The 16,534-nt window shown below is 43.5% G+C and overlaps 1 protein-coding gene across 1 annotated transcript in view; it reads left to right on the top strand.

Annotated features, from left to right (window-relative positions):
• The window catches only part of Prkch (protein kinase C eta), a 203,073-nt gene that overhangs the window by 18,213 nt on the left and 168,326 nt on the right, over positions 1-16,534 (top strand). The window lies entirely within an intron of this gene.

Raw genomic sequence — 16,534 nt, 5'->3', positions numbered from 1 at the left:
TGAAGGAGGTGATGTGCAAGGTCAGTCTTCAGGGGAAGGCAGTATTAACCATATTTAAGGTGGCCCAAATTTCTTTTCATCCTTGTGTCTTGGGAATTTGCATTTTCCATTGTAATTTCACCTGTGTTGGTCATTTTTCACCAGACTAACCAAAGTTAAGTGCTTTTTAAAGCATATGTACCTGGGTGATACCACTGATAGGAACCTGTTGCCCCTCGCAGGTACTGAAAAATGTTGACTGAATTGAACTCCTTGAGGTGAGGCATGAGAGAGGGTTCTCTTCTTTGCCCCGGAGATGTCAGAAGTCTGTGTGACAGTCAAGAGCTGTGTGCGGGGTGGTGGCCTGTGAAACTGGTGACCTGCCTCTTTAGTGCACCTATGCTATCTATGGGAGAGGCAGAGTGAGGTCCAGGTGTCCAACTCTGTTCTGAACAGGACTGCCAAACTCATTTGCAGGTGAAGGCAGGGCCCTGTTAAAGCCTAAGCTAGCAACTAAATGCAAGCAGAAGGATGGCGAAGGTGGAGCCAATGACTTATTAGCATATAATATGATCACCCTCACTCATATAAATGTAGATTATTGTGTTTTGTCATTTTTTTGTAGCTGCAGAAAAGGCTTGGAGAGCTACCCTTGATTATGAATTAGTCAATAAGCACCTGCCTGAAGATCTGAAGATGCCAGAATATGTCATATTGGCAGGCTTTATCCTTTAATTAATCAGATTGTTATCTCCACCTGTGGGAAATGAAGGCTTGACTTGATTTGGACTCTAAATTATTGGCTCCAGACCTGCCTTTCCATTGGCTTCATTGCTGCGTCCTCTTGGGGCGAAGCCTTTGTTTTTTCAGAGACCCGTTTCTATCAGAAGAACCACACCGTAAGTGTTTCCACAGGAACTGTGCCCTTTGTCGGTGTCAGTGTTGTGGCTGTGTGCAGAACCCACAGGGCGGAGGTGTCTCAGCCCTTGTCAAAAATACAACAGATCTTTCCATCCCTCAGTGCAAATTTTCCAGTGGGTTCTGTCCTACTGTGGTATCTTAACATCAGGTTTGAGATGTCTTAATGATCCGTTGAAGACGAGCATCAAGAAAGGTGGTTTAGTGTTTCTATCAGCAAACCATGAGATAGTGTGCTGCTGTTAAGGTTTGCCAACAGTGGTGCATCATTCTTAAGACAGATGGGGAGCTCCGACTCTGGCTTTCCTATCTGTTTCTCCATGGATCAACAGGTCCTGTTCCAAAAGGGGGATATTTCATTGACTCTTCTCAATAAGTGTTATTGCCTTTACTTTCCTACTGCTTTTAGGGTGGCCTTAACGATTCTGAATGACTTCACATTCACCACCTGGTTGGTGTTTACAGTGAAGCGGTTGCCAAAATGATCTCTTTTGGATTGACCAATCAAAGGACTGCTTTGAGGCTGGTGTATTATTAGAAGAGAGGGCTTAATGTAATTTTAAGTAAGAAGTTACATTTGTAGCCCAAGTAAGAGATCTTAGGTAGGGAAAGACCCTTTAGAGTGATAGTGACTGTCCCTGAAAATTAAGACTAGATTGGATAGAGAAAACTTATGAGGTGAGACCTGTTGATTTTTCTAAAAGGACTAGGCTATAAGGAAAAGAGGGTCTTAAATTTCTTTGATGAGATTTTCATTTTCATTTTGAAGCTATGATAGAGCAAAGACTAGAAAATGCAGGGTGAATTTCCTTACACGTTTATCTTACACATAAAACATGTATCTAATATGAAAGTAAAATGTAGCTTTTTTGTAATTAAGCAATATTTTGAGTAATATTTTACTATGTAACAGCCTGTGACACGCTGTGACAAAGTAAAAATTGGTTTTAAAATATATGGGTACAAAGACATTTCAAGATTTTGTGTGTAACTTTGTTAGGCTGGGATGGGTGCAGTTGCATTTGGTAGGAAACTGTCTAAATTATTCAGAACAGACGCTTGTACAGTCTGACATATTGGCCTCTTATGGAATCCAGGACTTTGACAGTCAGTTCTTAAGTGTGACTCCTACCCCTAGAATCTCTCAAATCACGGCCTGAATTTTGTAATGGTGGCTCTTTTGGATGGTGATTTCCTTCCTCAATGGTGAACCTTTCAGTCATGCTCTCAACTCATCCTGAAGTGACATACATCAGAAAGCCATCAGAACACCGTGGAGCTTCTCATTTGTACAACACAGCTTACTCATGTGCTTGGGAAAGAAGAGTTACAGTTTGGTTTCACATTGGCAATGAACGGAGTCATCTCTGAAAGTTCCCTTAGCTCTAAGAATTCTGACGTCATCCATTTCCACCACCAAGGGTATTGTTTTATGACACTGGATGTGTAACAAGAAAGGGAGATAAATGTGAGACCTAGTGCCACAGAGTATGGGAAGCAGGGTTGAAAGTCAGTTAGATGGTATCTGGCACTTCTCAGCCAATCCATACAGAGGTGTCCTGCCATGGAAATAGAGGCGGGCTGCAGGTCTCTCTCTCTCTCTCTGTCTCTCTGTCTCTTTATAAATAACATACTTGACAGATAAAGAGCCACAAGTAAGTCCCATGGACAGCATGCTGCATGGCTGTCTTGTGACCCAACCTGTTCTTTTCAGGCTGGCTGTGGGATGACCCAACAGCCGCAGGTACAGCTGGGGCAGTGCTCCGTCTGTATTCTGTGTGTTTGCTTATGAATGAGATAGGCGAGTGGTCACTTGCCCTCATGACCCCTGACCTGCTGATCTTTGCTTGTGTGCTGCTTGGAGAAGTTCCTCTCCAGGACTGCCTGCCTGTTCTATTTTCAGCAGATCCAGGTTGCTGGCTCCTAAGGAACACTGAAGGAGCTTGGAGGTCATAAGGACAAAGGATTTAAAATAAAATCAGTGATGACTCTGAGCTCCCAGTCGATTGAGCAAGGCTAGACTCGAGTGTGTCTTCCTCCATGGGCCAGTTTTTTTGTTTCCAATTTGAAAGAATGAACTTAGCATGAGGCCTGCAAAGAGGGCTTTTTTTCTGTTCCTGTCACAACAGTAGGCTGTGTGCTCATTTGCCCTCAGTTCCCTTTTCTGTACATTTCCCAACAAACCGTTTCCCTCTTTCCACTATCACTAGGGGTAACAGCTCCTCAGCTCTTCCCAGAGATGGTTTCCTTCTCCAACTCTTTCTAGTAAGCAGTCTCTCATGAGGACCTCTATCACTGTGGTCCCTTTGAGGCTAGAAGGAGCAGGTGTTTCCGAGTCTTTTGTAACCATCTCCACACTCATAAGCATATTTCATTTTTCCAGACTATGTAAATTTTAGACTGCAAGTAAAAAGAGAGAAACATAATTCGTATCCTTTTCCTATCCGGAGAATACACCGTTCTGTGTTTGGAGATTGAGGTCAGATTAACAAGCCACAAAGAACAGTTGATGGTGGAAATCACTGTGAACAGAGCATGTTGAAGAGGAGGCTGATCCAGCATCATTAGTCTCAGCTCGTCCCCTCCTCCTTGGAGTTCTGTGCCAGTGTTGGGAGGGAGCAGTGATGAATGGAGCAGGGTGTGTGAGGGGCATGGGGGTGACAATGTATATAAGCTTGAGAGGAATAGGTTCTCTGGAAGGATTAATTGGGTGTCAGGCTAAGTGCTCCAATGCATTAACTCATCCAATCTTCAGAATTCCTTGGAGGTAGATTATTATCTCCCTCTTCACAAGGCAGCAGAAGCCCAGAGAGGTTAAGACACACTCACCCCAGAGAAGGGCTGGAGCTAGAGTTTGAACACCAGAGCCCTAGGCTGCATCACACCAGTCCCAGGGGATGGGTATGAGGCAAAATGTACAACTTTGAGGTAAACTCCGGGGTATTTGCCTTTTAGGGTTATGTGCCCTTATCATGTGGCACTGATAAAGTGTCAGGGAAATTATTCAAGAGTTACAGTTTCCAGGACCCTGGATGGGACGGACACCTTGCCTGCACCACTGAAGCAGATGGTAGGTACCCAAATCGTCTGCCTTGTTAAAAAAAAAACTTGTCAGCCTTAGCAGTTTAAGGAATGGAACATCAAATATGACATAACACACATTCAATTGACTTTTTCTAAGAGTTACCTCCCCTCAGCACATGCTGGCTACACCGTACATTTCTACCTTTGACTTCATTCTCTCTATTCAAACAGTGAAGTAGCGTGATTGAATTTATGAGCACAAGTGTAAGTGCAACCTCCCAACAGTAACTTGAGCTAGTTCCCATGCTGAGGGCTGTAGCCTTCATCAGTGGCACTTTTTTTTCTTCTTGTTTGGAGATATTTCAAAATTAACTGTCACTTTTCCAAGAGGTTCACCCCCTCCCCCTTTCTTTTGGTGCTCAGGAATGAATCCAAGGCAATGCATGTGCTCAGAATGCACCTAACACTGAGCAGCACCCCAGCCCCAAGTTCAGTGCTTTATTGGAGCAATGATTGTGTGTCTGGGGTTATGCTAGACATGGGACATGCAGAAATAAAAAGGATAGGTTCCCAGCCCTCAGGCAGCTTGTCTTACAAGGGAAGCAGTTACATAAATTCTTTGACAGCACAGAGATTTTAGTTTGTGTGTGCAATGCAGCCTTCATACAGAACTCCGTAAAGACAGATATTTTGTGACCACAGCAGTTACAAGCAGGCGCCTCACATCTTTCTGCCTGTGCTTCCTGAATACATTCTGTTAATGTGGGATTGATTTAAAGTCTACCTGCAGTCCTGAACTTCAACCACACAGCCACTGCAAGGAGGAACACTGAAATGAATTGGTTTTTCCTAAGTATTTGGTTCTCTTCAGTCATCATTTCATTCCAACATTAGCTCTGATGCTGACATTCTCAGGAGTCCGTTTTAAAGCACTGTTTAGAAGTGGCTTAGGAATTTTGCCATCTATTTACTTTGCCCTTTGCCTTAGAGTCTGTTCACGAGGGACTCTCTGTGTCCTTTTGAAGTTGGGTGGTGAGGAATGGGGACTGGTTGGGGAGAGAAACCATGGACAGGCATTCCAAAAACAGTGGAGGGATTTTGGTGAAAGTTCAGGAGGGCATGTCATCTCACTGCTTATCTAAGATGGTTTGGTTTGTGCCAAGCTAGCAGAGGAAATACTGATTGAATTACTTTAAAAAATGTGATTACTTTTTATTTAATTGCTTTCCTTGGGGCTGTGGGGATGAGGTTTTAAACAATCTTGTGCTGGCAATTTTTTCTGATTCTCTCCATGGCTCAGTGAAGTGTGTCACCGCATGTCAATTCATGCTTTTGCACCTCTTTTTGCTGTCTTCACCTGCATCCTCCCAGGATATCCAGGTGGTTGTCAATCGGAGTCACTCTTGCTTTGCTTGGCTTGGCAGTAATGTTTCTGGGGCTAATGCAGTCAGAACATACTCAGTTTATCCCCAAAACCCAATTTTGTGAAGGTGTGTACCCTGACTTAGATTCAGTGACTCCTAAGTCCTAAGTGGCCCATGTCAAGTGGAGGGTGAGAGGTAAGACACCCAATGTGGGCCCCTGAGGGGAGGGGCTGGGTCTCTATCATCAGAATTTGGCTCATCATGACTCTCTCTGACTTAGACACCAGAAGCCTAATATAACAAGTAATGAACCTCATTAGTACTTTATATTGGCAGATCTGAGGTGTTGGATATTAAAACTCTTTGACACCATGAGTGTTACCTTCATTTGGTCAGTGAGGGAGGATACAAACACCTTTATCAAAATAGAAAGGAAGAGAGGATCCAGAGTTTTCAGGGAATGGATGAAATAGCACTTTAAAGAACGTGGCTGAGGTAGTGGGGTGAGCAGAGGGAGTTAATAGACCTGAGGAAGAGAGGCACTCACTGATTTCCCAAAGCTGATTCATCCAGGGGCTGAGGGAATTGAGAGGCTGACAGGGAAAGGCGTGAGTCCTTCCATTTCTCCTGATGAGTCCTTGGTCCAGTTTAGTTGATGTCCAACCTGCCAGCGTTGTAAGCTCCTGCCCCTGATCCTTTAAATTATAGCTTATGCCCCCCTAGTGTTTTCTGGAGAGGATGTGTCTCCCTGTGGTGGATCACTACAGAGCAGGATGCTCCAGGTGGAGGGGACCAATTGCCTATGTGGTTGATTGGGGGCGGAGGTTGTCAGTGGCTCACCCTGCTTTAAAATGCTGTGGGCCATGTGACCCTAAAGAGGATTTTGAATGAACACAACTGGGTGTTAGAAAACATGAGCCATGTGAACCTGTGGTGTCTGGAAAGCTAGATGGCCTGGCAGAGTGAGCTTGACTGAGGAGGGGAACCAAAGCTTTGTCCTGTCCTCTGATGTTGGGGCATATATGAAGCAAGCTATTTTTCCACATAGACTGTATTAAGATGGAGGTAAGCTTCTTTAGTTCTTTATTGGACCTATAAAAGGGCAGAACTTTTATTACCATGTTCTTAATTTTAGTTAGTCATGCTGAGTGGGCTGTGTACCAGCCCTGGGTATGTAACTGGTGGTTGACCTTTCCCTCTTCTTGCTCACTTGTCACAGTCACCAAAAGCCACTTTCAGTAGCCATTATTAATGTTGCCTTTCCCCTGAGACCTCCAGGCTCAGTTAGGGTCACCCTTCCATCCCCCCACCATCATCTACACTTCATGGCAACTTCTGCGTTGCAGTGCTTGCACATACTCATTTACAACTAGCTTCCCCTCCCCCTCTAGCATAAACTTCATGCTGGCAAGGGCCATAGTCCCTCAACAGCCTCAGCTCCCAGCACTGCACTTGGTCCATTATAAGCACCCAGTTAATGTTTGCTATGTTTGTTGACTGACTGACACAAAAGTGTTTCTTGAGAATTTGATAAGACAATGATGGGGATCAGTGTGTGCTCTTAACAGCTTTCACTTGAGGCCTGTAAGTAAACATTTGTTTGCTTCACCCTTTATAGGGTTCAGGTGTTTATCCTGTTTCGTTCCACATGCATTTTCTACTTTGACCCCCATGGTAATTCTCTGAGAGCCTTTTTGGCTTTACAGTTGGGGAAACATAGGAGGCTACACAGCTGGTGACTTAAGGAGCATAGCTGAGACTTGATAGCAGACCTGACTCCAGCTCTGGTGCTCTTCCAAGAGCTGATGCTGCCTCCCATGTTTATGGAGCACCTACTGTGTGCCAGCCTTTAACAGCTGTTACCCAACTTCATCTTCTACCAGTCCTGTTGAGGTAGATATGATTATCCCCGTTTTACAGATGGAGAAATGGGGACTCAGAGAGATTAAGTCATTTTCCAGGAATGTACAGAATACCCCCCAAAAGGTCTGTGTGGGGTGCTGCAAGGATGTTGGCTGGGCAGCAGCCAGCATTTGGGATGCTGTATATGTGCTGGCTGCCTTTCACAGTCATGCCTACTTGTACTGTTCTCCCCCACCCCCTGTCCTTCCAGGGGAGGCTGAGATCCCAGCCTGATGAAAGGCCAACAGTGGGCCCAGAAGAGCACCAGCCTATACACTGTTTTTCTGAATGCAAATGACACAGAAACAGAGAACTGACAGATATTTAGATCGATGGGCTTTTATGGAAAATCAGACCTTCTTGTCTTACAAAGTTTGGCGTTTATGCCTGTCTGCCCGCTCCTTACCATGTTAGACACGAAGGCCTGCTCATCGCCTCTCAGAACCCTTTTTGCAACAGAGACTGGAAACAACAGCAGTGTCTTCCTCTCTCCTCACCTCTTCATGGGTGCCCTATGCCTTCTCAAGATGTGGAACACATGTCCCTTCTCCCCCTGGAAGGGCAACGCCATTCTCATGTCTGTTGACACCAGGGAGCTCAGTGTACAGCACTTGACCCAGCCTCAGGGAGGGAGGGAGGGAGGATTGTCAGTTTTCCTCCATGGGGCAAAATAGGGACAGATGGTGTTTCATGGGCTTGTCAGCCCTTTAAAAGGCCTTTTCTTAGTTGAGTAGAAAAATCGGCTTAAGTGGTAGAGCGCCTGCCTAGCAAGCATGAGACCCTGAATTCAAACCCCAGTATTCTAAAAAAAAAAAAAAAAAAAAGGCTTCTCTTAGCTTCCACCTTCATCTAACCCAGACTGATACCACAAATTCCTCACCAACCATGCTGACTTGGATTTTACAGTGAGTGCTCTGTGATCTGACCTCTGGGATCATGGCTGGTAGACATTTCTGTGAAGGGGTTGTAGGTTATTTTTGAGTCTCCCTGTGACAGCCACACTCTGTCTCACGTGGCTGCAGTCAAGGAAATGAGTTGGCTCTGCTGCTTCCTCTTCCCATCACTTTGATGAAGCACAGCTTTGGTCTGCATGGTAGGATTCCAGAATAGGGGTTCTGACTCCATCAGTCAATTCACAGCTTCAGCGGTGCTCAGCTAGGGAGCTGCAGGGCTGTCACAAAATGATACTTCATGTAAAAGCTTAAGGTAACTATTGAGTCTCCAAATCACTGATTGGGCTGTAGCCCTAGGTGCATTTCTTGTGTCTTGGGGAGGGGGTGAGGGACACCAGATTCTGGAGGACTGGTTTTTATATATGTCTTCATTCCCCCAGATGGCATTTCTGGCTCAGGTCCTATAGAACCACATTCTGACACGCCCCCCACTCTGAGCAGGAAAACTCAGGGATGGGGAACACAGTGGTTTGGCGGGGGGCGGGGAGGGGCATGTCCAGGAGGAGGGTAGAGACAGACTGACCGTGCTAGCCTTCTCTCCTTTGACTCTCCATGTTCTGAATTTGGGGATTTGGATGTATGTGACATTGGAGTTTATTATGCATAAGCAGGAGCACATTTGCTTGTTGGAGGGACATACTTGGGAGAGCTGTGTGGTGCTCGGAGGCATAGCGAGGGCCAGGGAGATCCTGGGAGAGACCCATTGAGTGTTGGTGGTTTTCCACGTGGTGGAATAATTTCATTGTTCTTGTATACGGCATTAGCTCTTTGGGACCCAAAAAAAGATAAGTCAAGATTAGTAAAGGAAATGATATACGCTTGGCATGCTATGGCTTGTATTGAGGAAAAAGTGACCCAAATTTGAACATCCATCTTGAAGTCTTAGTAATTGGCAGTGGTTTTCATATCCCTTTCTGTTTAGCTGTGAAACTAAAAAATGCTTGCTGTGAAGTTTGGAAGGCTGCTGATCACAACGCCAGGGGAACAGACTTTGACATTAACAGCTTTGGTGATCTGTGGTGACGGGGAAAGTGGCTTTTGCATTTTTCACAGCCACCTTCCTGGCCCTCACAGTTGGGACGCAGTGTTTAAGAGCAGTTGCAGAGTGTGGTAGGGATTGCTGGGAGGTAGGAGTTCTGGGTGTATTTCCAGGTCAGCTGCCAACTGGCTGAGGGAAGGCAAAGGAATCACCACACCTGTCCACCATGAGATGGCCTTTCCTAATTTACGTAAATTAATGATGCAAAGTGAGGAGTTCATGGTGACCCTCCATACATGCAGGTGGTGTGCTTTGATCACACTCACCCCTCTCTTACACTTTCTTAGCTCCCTAAATCCAAACCCTTCTTCCTCAACTTTCTTACAAATTTCTAGATGGCTTTCATTTCATACATGCATATAATGTAGTGTGGCTGTGTTTTCCTCTCTCCCCTCTCTTCCTTCTTTTCCCCTTCCTACCAGCCCTCCCCCAAATAGTCTCTATTTATGTTCGTCTTATTTTTTTTAAAAGATCTAGATTTCACACATGAGAGAGAACATGCAGTTTTTGTCTTTCTGAGTCTGACTTATTTTCTTAACATGATGATCTCTAGTCCTATCCTTTTTCCTAAAAATGTCATAATTTCTTCTTTATGGCTGAATACTACTCCATTGTACATGTGGACCACATTTTATCCATTCATGTGTTCATGGGCACCTGAGCCAATTCCATAGCTTGGCTATTGTGAACAGTGCTAAAATGAACATGGGTGTGCAGGTGTCTCTATTGTATGCTGTCTTACTTTCCTTAGGGTAGATACCCAGGAATTGAACAGCAAGGTAATATAGTGGTGCTTGGTTTAGTTTTTAGAGGAACCTCCATACTAATTTCCATAGTGACTGCACTGATTTGTATTCCTACCAACAATGTACGAGAGTTCCTTCTTCCCTATTCAATAATCTTTTGACAAAAGAATAAGACTATGAATCTTCAAGTTTTTTTTTTTACCTCTAAACTATGAAGTTTCCACTCTTAACTTCCAGACTGCCTCCCTAATCACTTATGTGAGTCAGATTTTTAAATTAATTGCCCTTGCATCCTTTTCTTAAAATTGGGATTCCTTTCACTCTTCTGGTCTTTTTACCTCCTTACTCATGCTCGCCTGGCTGTTAAAGAACACAGTGAATTGATGTAGAAAGATGCCCTTGAGATATTATTGAGTAAAAAAAATCTACTAGCAGAGAAATATGCATGGTATGATCTGTTTCTGAAATGAAAATGAAAATGAGTAATATTAATACAGTCTACATCTTTTATTTGAAACTGTCAGGGCCCGCTGTTGCATCTGAATTGAGGACTTTTTAAACGTTTACATGGGACTGCAGGTGCCACCCCAGCCCCCATTATTACCATTTACTATTAAATGGCACCTGTAATCAAACACATTAATGCCACTGATGTGAATGATGAATGCTCATACCAAGTGTAGTAAGTAATGATTACAAATTCCCTTATGTCAGTTCAGGGAAGAGTTTGAGGAATATTATTAAATTTGTTTTGGCTTTGGGGCCTTTTCAGTATCAGGACTGTTGGTAAAAGATTGTGGACCTATATAGTTAAAGGGAGAAAAGATGGAAGAGTTTTGCATCAGTGCCTCAGCAGTCATTTTTCTTAGGTAGGGGTTAAGGAAGATTATCATTTTCTAAGTAATATTTTTTTCCTAGTAAGCATGTATAATTTTATGGCCAGAAAAACAATTAAGGATATGCATGAGATAGTTGGAAACACATTTAAGAAATCTCTAGCAGTGTTTATGTTAGGACATTGAGAATTTTTCCCGTAAATTTTCAAACTTCTCTAATGTGATTATGTTTCACATACACATATAGGTTTTTTTTCCCTAGATAATGGTATCAGGGGAAAAAAGGAATATGTAACAGAATTAAAACATCTGTGGAGAAAAATAAGTTCCTTGGAATACTGTGTGGGAAATCAGGTGCCCCTCCCTCCATGGCGTTTTATACAGGACATTATATTGGGCTCTACTAATAAGGACACCATGGAAGAAGCAAGGATGGCAGCCAAAATGTAGTGGATGGGAGGTCACTTTATAAAAATACAAGGCTGTATAGCATTATAAGTTGCTGTCGAAGTGACATTGTACTTCTCAAGGAGCTTGGAATGAATAGAGTTGGTCTGAATGGGTTTTCTCTGAAAACTGACTGGAATAATTCTGTAAAGTGGAAGAATTTGCAATTTTGTGTATGCATTGTGAATGGGATGGTTGAGCATTGATTGTTTAGTTTTAGCAGTGATTACTTAAGGACTTCTTATCAGTTTTTACACTTTTCCATATTTCTAATCATGATTTGCTAATTTCTTACCTTTTCCACTTGCTTTTGTGATTATTGTTTTGTCTGTTGGTACATAATATTTCAGTCATGTTTTACATAATTTTCCATATTCCTATTACTGTTTCTAAGAAACAGTTATGTGCCTATAACTATTCCTTTTTCTTTCTACATTTGGGGGCTCTTTACCTAGGGAAATTTTTCTGAATGCATTAAGAACTTAAAAGTTTCTTCCATAAGCATTTATTAAGCACTTACTATGCAGAAGGCTCTGGAGATACAAAACTGAATTTTAGAATTTATGTCCATGCTGTGTGCCTGTCCTGGAACTCTCTTCCTTCTCCCTTTCCCCTCCCATTTTACCATTTTAATTTTAATTCTCCAAGTACACTCCACTTTACCCACGGGACCTGTATGTTCTCCAAGGTATTTTAGTATTTTTTTTTTTAATCACAGTTGTAAGCACACAGTTCCTCTAGGATTACTGGCTTCATTTCTGCTTTCCTCATTAGAATACAGACTCTGAGAAGAGGTCTTAGGTCTGATTTGTCCTCCCTGGGTACCCTCAGTTCCGAGCACATTGTATCTCAACTATCTCTCCAGCAAGTAAATGCCTGCATAAAGGAATGAAATGAACAAGGGTTTCAATATGATTCCTGCTTTGAGAAACTTAGAAGGCTGAAAGCCAACAGTGGATCGGATTTGTATTTTCAATGATGTGTAAGTACTTTATAGAAAAGAGAAAATCAAAACTTTTTTCCTAGTTGTTCCCATTGCTCCTTTACAATGAAGTCCCTGGAGGACTCGGGGCCAACACATCATTTAACACCTTCAAACCTGTCCTTTGCCCACACTCTGCAGGGGCAATGAGCTCATTCCAAGCTTGCTGCTTTCCTGCCATAGCTACTGCTTTTCTGTGCAAATCCTACTCTGTCGAGCACTGAGCACTATGAGTATTCACCTTTGTTACTTGTTTTTGACATCTAGTTTCCTTGTTTTTCTCTTATTATCATAAAAACCTGATTCTTGAGCACCTCTTCGCTGAGCTTATCTGATAGACCTATTCTTGTCTTCATGATCTTTTGAAAACTTAACTCTTTGATGGCTCATGCCTGTAATCTTAACTACCTAGGAGGGAAAAATTGGGAAGATCATAGTTTAAGGCCAGTCTGAGCAAAGAGTTTGTGAGACCTCATCTCAACCAATAAAAGTCATGTACGATGGAGCATGCCTGTCACCCCAGCTACACAGGGAGCAAAAATAGGAGAATCATGGTCCAGGGCAGCCTGGGGATAAACATGAGACTCTATTCCCCAAATAACCAAAGCTAAAAGGTATTTAATTTGATCAAAACTGATCTTGCCTTTTCTAAAAACATATAGCAAAAAGTTCTAAGTGGAGATTTTATAGTCTTGTAATCAATATTGAACACTTTGCACCTATTCCTCGACCTAGGTGGCTACTGAGCTCATTTCCTGGAATGATACTGCAGAAGACCAACTTTGGATGGCAGAGTGGCTCAATGGTGGAGTGCCTCTCTAGCAACCATGAGGCTCTGAGTTCAAACTCCAGTACTGCCAAGAAAAAAAAAAATAGTCACTTCTTTTTCATTCAACAGCTGAAACAGAAAACAAAACAAACAAACACACACACAGAAAAACTGACCAACATTGTGTGATTTATTTTTTGCTACTTGTAATTCTCACCAACCTGAAACTTGGGAGATCTTCACCAAAATGTTTACCTGTGTAATCAGGCTGAATTTAAAAGGGTCACTTGCAAGAGAGGCATCCTCAGGCCCCTGAGACTCAAATGAAGTCTCCTTTAATCACAGATCTTCTTATCCATGATAGAAACTGGCGGGTGACTCAGCAGGGGTGGAAGGCTGGCAAGCAGCCAGGGAGGAGGTAGTCTTTCCGGTACCACATTGCCACCCTTTTGAAGCATCCAGAAAACTTGATGAGCAGGAACTCCCAGTCAGACTGACTGGGCGCTTGGCATACTTTCATGGAAAGATGACAACTCAGGCAGGGTGAAAGAGGAAGTAGGAGGGCAGCTTGGGGGCTGTAGGGAACTTGAGAGTGACCTTGTGTTTCCATTGTTCTGTAGGCTGCCTGGTCTTGTGAGGTGGGTTGTTTGGGGGCTGGAAGGAACTGGAATCCCTCAGTTCCTTGTTGCTGTCCTAAGTGGACATCCTGTCTATTTTATCAAGGGGAGAGAACTAGCACCCACTTTTATCCCAGCACCATTTCATGTTTCAGAGTGTGGTCCCTGTCATCCCCCTCAAATTTAGCCCCAGGCTCTGCTGATTAGAATCCTGGTTCATTTCAAGAACTAGGCTGCTCCTATGCCAAATTCCTGTGGAATCTGAAGACCCACAGGTGGAGGCTTTTTACAGACTCTTTCTGGCTTTGCCACTGGCATGTTTTGAATGCTAGTTGATTTTTGCTCAGTTTATAGGCTTTTATAGTAAGAGATGAAGGATTTAATTGCAGCAACAGTGCTGTTTAATGATTTATTAAGTATCATGGGAGATCTTGGAGGCGGGAGCAAGTTATCTTCCTTAGTTCTTTGTTACTATGGCTAGGACCCTCCCAAGAGTAGAATGAAGATTTCAGCGAACCACCAGTGGTGAGTGGACTTTCTAGAGAATGGAGGGTCATCTGAACACTGCTCAGTGCCCCTAATTTTGTGACATATCTGTGCATCTGCCATCCTAGGCTAACAGCTCTCCAGGCCCACGATGAATTAGTACTGCCCAACTCCTGGCTTGGGCTGCCAGTCTGCACTGGGCAGGAAGGCGTTGCTTCTTTCTCTGCTGTGCTTTTGAGGGGTGGTGCTATTGAGGTCTCTCCATCCCCTTTTCTCTTCACAGATGACTTTGCATCCAACTTTATTAAGAGACTTGGGAATAATCAAATGAAATTGATCTCCACCAGTTTCCTGTTTGATGCCTGGAAACTAATGTGTCATCACAGTTACCTTTATCTGGTTTCTCTAGATGTATCCCACCTGCTCTGCCTTCCTCCTAGACCTTGCTGTATGAGTCATAAACCCTTCCTTGCTCTCTTTCTAATTTTCTACCTTTGGGTCAATACTGCCTCCTTCACCTTGGCTGCAAAACGTTCTCAGTGTTTCCTAGTTTTGCATTCCTCGTACTTAATATTGGACCCCTGGTCAAGCCCATGGGGGTTCCCTAGTCCTTATCTTGTATTTAATGCGGTAGATCCACTACCTTCTCTTAAAGAGCCTTTAGCTTATGTGAAGGCTGTGCTTCTGTTTTCTTGTTGCCTCTGTGCCTTTTATCTTCTTAGTGAGCTTCTCTCCCTTTGCCCACCCCTTACTTGTGGAGTTTAATTCTGAGAGAATCGCACTTCTCTTCTTGAATACCCTGGCTTCAGAGTGTCGTCTGCTCACTGGGTCTTCATCACCAACTATGAGCTGATGATCCCATGTCTCTGCCTTGCACTGCAGCCTGGTGGCCAACCATCTCACATGTGTACCTGAAAGTGTCCTTAAACTCTCCAAGGACTGAATGTACCATTCCTCTTCTGCTTTTTATAGACATGATACTGCACAGAGGTAAAGATTTGGGCTTTGGAATCAGACATGTCATCCGAATTGTGGCTTTGACCCTCACTGGGTGTTTGATTTTGAGCATTCCCAAGCCTCAGCATCTTCTATTTTAAAATGGGGATAAAAATAATACCTGTCTCAGAAGGTTCATCCGAGGTAGGTCATAATGCATTCGTACAGTGCCTTGGTTAGAATAAGAATGTAGTACATATGAGCAACTTTTGATATTGTGCTCTGTCAGTTATCCCCATCGATTGAGTCATCCACATTAGAAACCCAAGAGTCATCCTTAATGCCTCTTTTCTTTAGCTCCTATATCCATCCAGTCACCAATGTGGCTGATTTCTAACTACAGTTCATTTCCTAGTCCTGGAAATTTCTGAGTTTTCCCTGCTCTAAATTACTGTTACCATAGCCCTTATCATTGCTCTCCAAGATAAAGCCCCAGTCTCCTGCCTTCTTTTTGTTCCTGCAAATCTATCCTCCAGTATACTACCAGACAGCCTCTCTAAGTCTAACTGGGTTTCTGCTTGGTTGAAATTCTATGGTGCTGTCTCATTGTATGTATATCAAAGACCAGGCTCCTTAGCCTGGCATCTCTGGTTCTCCTTCTGGCACTTGGTGGCCTCTTAGCCTCTCTTCTCACCACTTCCTGACTCTGATTTATACTTGAGCAATATTTCTTGCTGTGCCCCTGTGCATGCCAGGCTCTTCAGGCCACTTTCCACCTTTGTTAGCCACACTGCTTGCAATGCTCCCTTCCTGCTTTTGCCTTACTGACTCTTCATTATGAGGACTCAGCTCAGGTGTCACCTCTTCTCTCCCTGACCCTTCCAGGGTAGGTTAGGTGATATTCCATAGAGTTCTGACATTCTCTGGGTTCCTAATGTACTTACCATATTGGACCATCATCATTGACATATCTCTTCACCCAGTGTATGTCCCAAAGGACAGAAACTGTGTCCTTCTCCTCAGGTTCATTCTGTTATGTCCAGCTTTATGCTTGACTTGTACTAGGTGCTCATCATGGATGTTTTATAAATGAATGACTAAATTCAAGAATGGGCAAACATTGCATAACTTTGGTTTCCTGTGTGCATGGAGAATGGAGTTCTGGGGCAGTACTCAGTATCAGCAGCTGGGGCAGCCACAGTTGAAGTAGACATTCTCACATTCTTTTTACCAAATCCCAGTCCCAGGGATTGGCGTGAGAATGTCAACGCAAGGATGTCAGAGTGAGCCTGAAAATTCTTTTTTAATCACAATTTTTTTTTTGGTGGTACTGACATTTGAACTCAGGGCCTCATGCTTGCTAGGCAGGCACTCTACCACCTGAGCCACTGCACCAGCCCTCTGAAAATTCTTCCTGATGGAAGAACTTCCCTGATGGGGATACTGCAGGCGAATATTTTTCTGAGTAGGGTTACACCATGGTGGAACCACTTTCCAATGATATGGGGACAGAAAATGTGTACTCTGAGACAGAAC

Source organism: Castor canadensis, chromosome 3 (genome assembly GCF_047511655.1).
Source record: "Castor canadensis chromosome 3, mCasCan1.hap1v2, whole genome shotgun sequence".
NCBI lineage: Eukaryota > Metazoa > Chordata > Mammalia > Rodentia > Castoridae > Castor > Castor canadensis.
Note: the sequence above shows the minus strand (reverse complement) of the source record. Positions and strands in the feature narration are given on the sequence as shown.